The 6598-nt window shown below is 39.4% G+C and overlaps 1 long non-coding RNA gene across 1 annotated transcript; it reads right to left on the reverse strand.

Moving 5' to 3' along the window:
- Positions 1-1614: 1614 nt before the first annotated feature.
- Positions 1615-5875, reverse strand: LOC306867130. The gene is made up of 3 exons (XR_013783990.1): positions 5748-5875; positions 4245-5646; positions 1615-1976 (listed from the first exon to the last, which is right to left on the reverse strand). It is a non-coding gene; the product is annotated as an uncharacterized lncRNA (long non-coding RNA).
- Positions 5876-6598: the final 723 nt, after the last annotated feature.

Genomic DNA, 6598 nt, shown 5'->3' on the forward strand with positions numbered 1-6598 from the left:
GCCTGCTCAGCTCTTACTCTCCACAGGGGGCGATGGTGAGCTGGACACTGGACGGCTCAGAGGTCACCGAGGGGGTTGTGACCAGCACAGAGAGCGAGCAGAACGGCCGCTACAGCCGCAGTAGCGTCCTGACCCTCAGAAAAGCACGCTGGGAAGAGGGAGAGCTGTACGTCTGCAGAGTAACACATGCTGGAGCTCCTCATGAGGCCTCGTTCCACAAGAGACGCTGTTAGTCGCTCGCAGTGCTGATGTTTCTCCAGTGAGCGCTGCTCTCTCCTGAAGATGAGCCGTATCTGAGTGTCCTGTGTCAGGCAGGATTCACATGAGTCTAGTGCTGCAGCTGTAGTCATTTACAACTCAATACTGAAAGAGAGCTCTAGTGTCAAAGCACTGGCTGATCTTTCAATCTGCTGTGTTTGCTGCAACATTCAATAAAGCTTCTCAACAAGCTCCATTTGTGTCTGACAACATCATTCAACTAACAGATGAAGATGCATGTAGTGTTTGTTCAGGTGCTTTTCAGAAGCTCGATCAGTAGCAGTAAATCTAGTCAAATAAAGCTCTTGGGGTTTGAACATGGTCTCTGGAGACAGAGCTGCTCTATTCTGAGAGGATCACAATCACTCCACCCTGACAATGCAAATGAGATTTTCAGCCCACATTCCCAGAGTCACTGTTTGATTGGTTACATGATCTGGACTGAAACACACCAGTTTCACTTCTGCTGCAGCTAAACAGTGAAAAGGAAATATATTTAAATTATGCTTTTTTGGACATATTTAAATTATGCTATACTAAATGCACATTAAATGTATTATTTTGAAACAATTATATATTGAATATATTTCAAGATATGCTTAAGATCAAGTTTAAGCTATTTACAATATATTTTAATATATTAAATTTTGTTAAACTGTATTTCTTCACAATCCATTTAAAATATTTAAATCCACTTTATATTAGGTGGCCTTAACTATTATGTACTTACATTCAAAATTAATAATTTGATACAATGCACTTATTGTGTTCACAAAAACTGCATGTAGTTTCTAATTAATTTCTGTAGTTACATTTATAGTTTACACGGTGGACCCTTACACCTGTCCCTAACCTTAGAAATATCCCTCCTCAGTAGCAGCAAAAGTGTTTTGCAAAGAATATGAACACAATAAGTGCATTTATTCATTCATTATTTATTTATTTATATTTATTATTATTATTTTTATTTTTTTATTTTTTTGATGTAAGTACATAATAGTTAAGGCCACCAAGTATGAAGTGGGACCAAATAGTATTTTTATATTTATTTTTAATGTGATTCAATAACATTTCAAGTTACAAAACAAATGTCATTTTTCAGTATTCAAAATAGTATAAAATGTCCAAAATCATTCAAAATAAATTATTAAACATAAACATAAAATGCCAGAGTACAGCAGCATATATAATATCTTGACCAAAATACATAATAAATGAAAGATCAGTGAAATGCTATGGCAGAGCTCTTTTTATCCATTTGTAGAACATTACAGTTATACCTGTATTACTGAAAATAACATTATGAATATAACATCATTGATTGTATGTTTATATAATTTATATTTATTTTATTTTAATACAATATTAAAATTATAATGCTTAATCATAGTTGACATTTTGTTTTTTTTTATATAATACATGAACATTGAAAATCTTTATTCATCTTTATTTTCACAGTCCAATACACAAGACATACAGAGACTTCTTGCCCCATGGATTACAGACACAGGACATAACATTTATATATAGAGATATACTCATAACACTTAAAAAAATAAAAAAGGATAAATAACTAAGTAATATTAATACACATTGTAAGTTTATACAATAATGCACTTATAGCATATAACACATATAGCTATAGTGTACTTACAGAGTAGTGAATTAATCTGCTTCATAAAATATATTAAAATGTTACAAATGTTTTTTTTTTATATCTTATGTCACGATGTGACAAAAAGCATATGGAACTTATTCCCGCTGAAGCAGTGTTTCCGGTGGGACACTTGTGAGTGAAACTCCGTCCCCCGGCCTGAGTGTGTGTCTGTTGTCATGACAACCCCAACAGATTGGCGACAGGTGTGGGGAATTTACTCGGAGAGTTTGGAAGAAGCCCCGTCAGTATTTGAGAGGATAAAAGGCAGGAGAGAGAGGCGGTTGTGGTCGGTCTTTTCTCCCCCGTGAGAAGTTGTTTTATTGGGTGGTTGCAGTTATTTGAGTACGGGTGAATGAAGAGGAGAGTGTTGGCTTGATGAGAGACCTGAGGACAACAGAGGGAGAGTGAAATACCCCGTTTGCATTGGAGAAGAGCTAAGTAACTGAGAACGGAGTCTCGTAATTACATGTGTTTGACACTGAATTGGATGTGGCTGGGAGTGTTTGGATCACGTTTATAAATATCACTGAGTGGATTGTATTGATTCATTACCGATCTCTTATCTCTCCCTCCATTAAAAATGGTGAGGTGAACTCTGCCTGTGTATGTGAAGAAAGACATCCTAAACCATCCTCAGCAGTATTGATGATCACGGCCCCTCGCACAGAGACCCAAGGGTGAGTGCTGGCTTTAAATTGCACTTGTGAAGTGAGTTTGCAGTGCCGATGATTGACGTTTCCCCCACATTATATGCTTGAAGTGGAATTGCCGTGTGTGTGGAAGATATATTCCCTTTTGCCGTGCACTCTCCCTGTGTTATGCTGGTCTACCGTCAATAGTGAGAGTTCTGTGACATTGATCTGTTTTAACTGTTTGGATGTTGAAGAATTATCATCTGGGATTTGAATTAACCCCTCTGTTGCCCTAATAGGAGAGGAGATGCCCTGTTGCAATGTTCACTGTCTGTCTCAGTAAAAGCCTCGTGCAGCCTGTCAGCTTCGAGTCTGCTGTATCCTTGTGGCCCACCTGTGCTGGGAGAAGCGACTGTCCCTCTGCCCCGAATGTGAGGTTGGCACGCTCTGTCTGAAATATTCATTTTGCCTGTGTTAGAAGAAGCCCTGTTCGGCCTGTTGACTTCGAGTCTGTTGTATCCCTGCAACTTAACTATACTGTGGGAAGTGTTCGCTCCTTTCAACGCATGTGGAACTGTATACTTTGTCTGAAGCATTCATTCTGTCTGTCTCAGTAGAAGCCTTGTGCAGCCTGTCGACTTCGAGTCTGCTGCATCCTTATAGTCACCTGTGTTGGGAGAAGGGGCTGTCCCTCTGTCACGAACGTGAGGCTGGCACACTCTGTCTGGAATATCCACTCTGTCGGTGTCAGAAGAATCCCCGTTCAGCAGTCGACGTGGAGTCCGTTACCACTTGTAACCCCCCTTGCACTGGAGAAGTGCCCGCTCCCGCTGCGAGCAAGCGTGGGAACAGTGTGCCGTGTTGGAGCCGCCATTCAGTGTGCCCCCTTCCTAGTTACTCACCGGCTTGCCGTGTACCTGCTGAAGGCCCTGCTCTGGTGCTGCAAAGAAAGTAGAAGAGCCCGATCACACCTTACCCGAGGAAGACTCCCCTAGTCATCCCACCATAAGATTGTGTACCTGCCGTATACGTACCTGACTGATATCCACCTGCCCCAAATTCCGTATCTGTGAAAGAAGGAAGGAAGGTTGGAATTATCTACTTACCCAAGAAAGACTCCCCTAGCCACCCTACCATAAGACCGTGTACCTGCCGTATACGTACCTGACTGATATCCACCTGCCCCAAATTCCGTATCTGTGAAAGAAGGAAGGAAGGTTGGAATTATCTACTTACCCAAGAAAGACTCCCCTAGCCACCCCACCATAAGATCGTGTACCTGCCGTATACGCACCTGACTGATATCCATCTGCCCCAAATTTCGCACTTGTGAAAGAAGGAAGGAAGGTTGGAATTACCTCCTTACCAGGGCAGACTTATCGGACCGCTCACTTGCCAACTGCATCCCCACCTGTGAAAGACCTACTTGACCATCCACTTGTTCGCCGGCCATCTGCTGCAGGGTCTGCACTGAGGAAGAGGGCGGGGGAGTCTCTAGTCGCAGCACCGTTCACCCTCGATTTTTGAGGGCAACAAGGAAGAAGATTTTATATTAGGATTTCCAATTTGCTTTTACTTCAAAATAAAACTTGTTAAATTTATTCTCTGTCTCTGACTCTTCCCTCTGACACGCTCCTCGAGGTGGTCCTGGTTCAGGGGTGGGTGCAGTCTAGCTTGGCCCACTCGACCTGTGACACTTACTTTTGAAAAGCAAACTGAAGCAAGCTCATTACGTACATATTTAATATAAATTGCAGCAGGCCTACACATGGTTATAAAGAGCTAATACTTTAAACCCAATAAAAGCTGATTAATTTAGATATTTTCTTACACAAAGTAAACATAAAATGTGGGCCGGATCATCATTCCACATGTGCCAGATGTGGGCCGGATCATCATTCCACATGTGCCAGATGAGGGCCGGTGCTGGGCCGAGAATATGTTGCTATCTGGGAAGTAAGTCTCGAGGATCATCCAGGTTCTTCTTTTAAAATGTGACGCTTCAAATGTGTTTTTGACCTCACAGTCTGACATGCTGCTGCACAGGCACCATATATGTGTTGTGATTATTTGTATTTTAGTTGTTAAATATAATAATTCAGTTAATTCAGTTTTTGACTGCAACTCTGTTGACAATGGATGATATTTTGGGATGTTCAGCATCAAGACTTTATTTTGTTCATCCTCTATAGTGGTTAAACTAACCGCAACACAGATCAAAATTAACTTTGTACAAGCCAGAGAAAACTTTATTTGAATTCAGTTCTCATGATTAAACAACTATTAACTAAGACATTTGCCTGAATAAACTCTTAATGTGCTGCTTATTAATAGTTATGGAGTATAAAAGGATGTAGAATATGGTCATGCAGAATAATGCATTAAAATGTGCTTTATAAGAACCACTGAAGAGCCAAAATGCTAGTAACATGCATGCTAATTAATAGTGAGAATTGGTCATTAACAGTGTTACAGTATTTTATTTTAAAATATAATAAAGTTTAATAAAGTTTTTGCAACGGATTATTTTTTGAGATGTTGAGTGTTAAGCCTTTTTTGTTCAGATATCATAGCGATTAACCTAACCAGAGCAGATTAAATTCATTATCAGATAGATAGTGTTCTGTATTATAATATAATGATCTACAGACAAGAGTGTTTGAGATGATTCACATCCATCAGCAGCTGCAGTATCTCTCAGCTGTATCAGTGCAGTCACTGTGACTCTGACTGACGGAGGTTTTTGTACGACTCTTTATCACTGTGTGAACACATATTTACTGTTTGGATAGTGGAAACTCTGACAATAATAATGTCCTGAATCTTCAGTCTCGACTCCACTGATGGTCAGAGTGAAATCAGTTCTGGATCCGCTGCCACTGAATCTAGATGGAGTGTTTGACTCTCTTTGATTTGCAGAATGAATCAAGAGTTTAGGAGCTTCTCCAGATTTCTGCTGATACCAGGCCATACACGTATATGAACCTACACAGCCATCATGCACTACCGTGTTTGTTTTGCAGTTTATAGTGACCGATTCACCAATCTGAACAGTTTTAACAGAGGGAGTCTGAGTCACAGTCACCTGCCCACTGAAACCTAGAAACATAGTTAGACTTAGAAAGAGCAGGATCTACGTGTAACATTCACTGATGTTAATAATATAATATTTTATTTTAATGGTTTTATGAAAACCTTACCCTGTATATACACGCACAGAGTCCAGATGATGATGATGTTGTTCATTGTTGTTGTTGTGTCTTGTGTGATGATGAAGATTGTGTTGTGTTCTGCTCTCAGTCATGAAGTGTTAAACTCACAGCACTATAAACACTCTCATGCAAAGTGTCTCTCTATGTAAATGCTCTTCATACACAGAACAGGCAGCTGTCAGTCTCAGACCGCAGATTAATATTTCATGCGTTTTCATATTCTACAAAACATTCAAAGCTTTAATACTTTAATACCTTCAAAGCTTAGACACTGAACTACAGACAATGTTTTTTTTCTTCTTTTTTCCACATATTCTATTTTTATACAATTTTTTGTTTTTTGTGTTAAAGAACAGCTTCCCAACTACACTGCAAAACCCAACAAGTTAGGGTAACTCAAACCGTTTGAGTAAACAAATTCCCTTTGGTTTAAACCATGTAAGTGTTCAAACTTGCAGTTAAGTAATTAAGTGATTAATTAAATGCTGATTGAGCATTAATGATGAACACCTGCTGTTAACAAACAGAATCACTGACAGAAAGAGAAACACAACAACAACAACTAACTGAAATCAACTGAAATAAAATACATTCAATCTCAAGATCAGCATCACCAGCTCCACTTATTAATAACCAGACTGACATCTACAGAAGATCTTATTGAGAATTAACTAAGGTTTAGATGCTGATTTATTGTTTCATTTGAAGTAACCATGTTAGAGATCAGTGTCTGCTTTAGTTGGGCTCTTGACCCTTGACATTTGTGCGGTTTTTTCTTTGGCTGTTGTAACTATGTGTTTTTCGAACAAATTTATGATTCGAAAGCCCAGAGAAAATGA

This window comes from Barbus barbus (assembly GCF_936440315.1).
Source record: "Barbus barbus genome assembly, chromosome: 48".
NCBI lineage: Eukaryota > Metazoa > Chordata > Actinopteri > Cypriniformes > Cyprinidae > Barbus > Barbus barbus.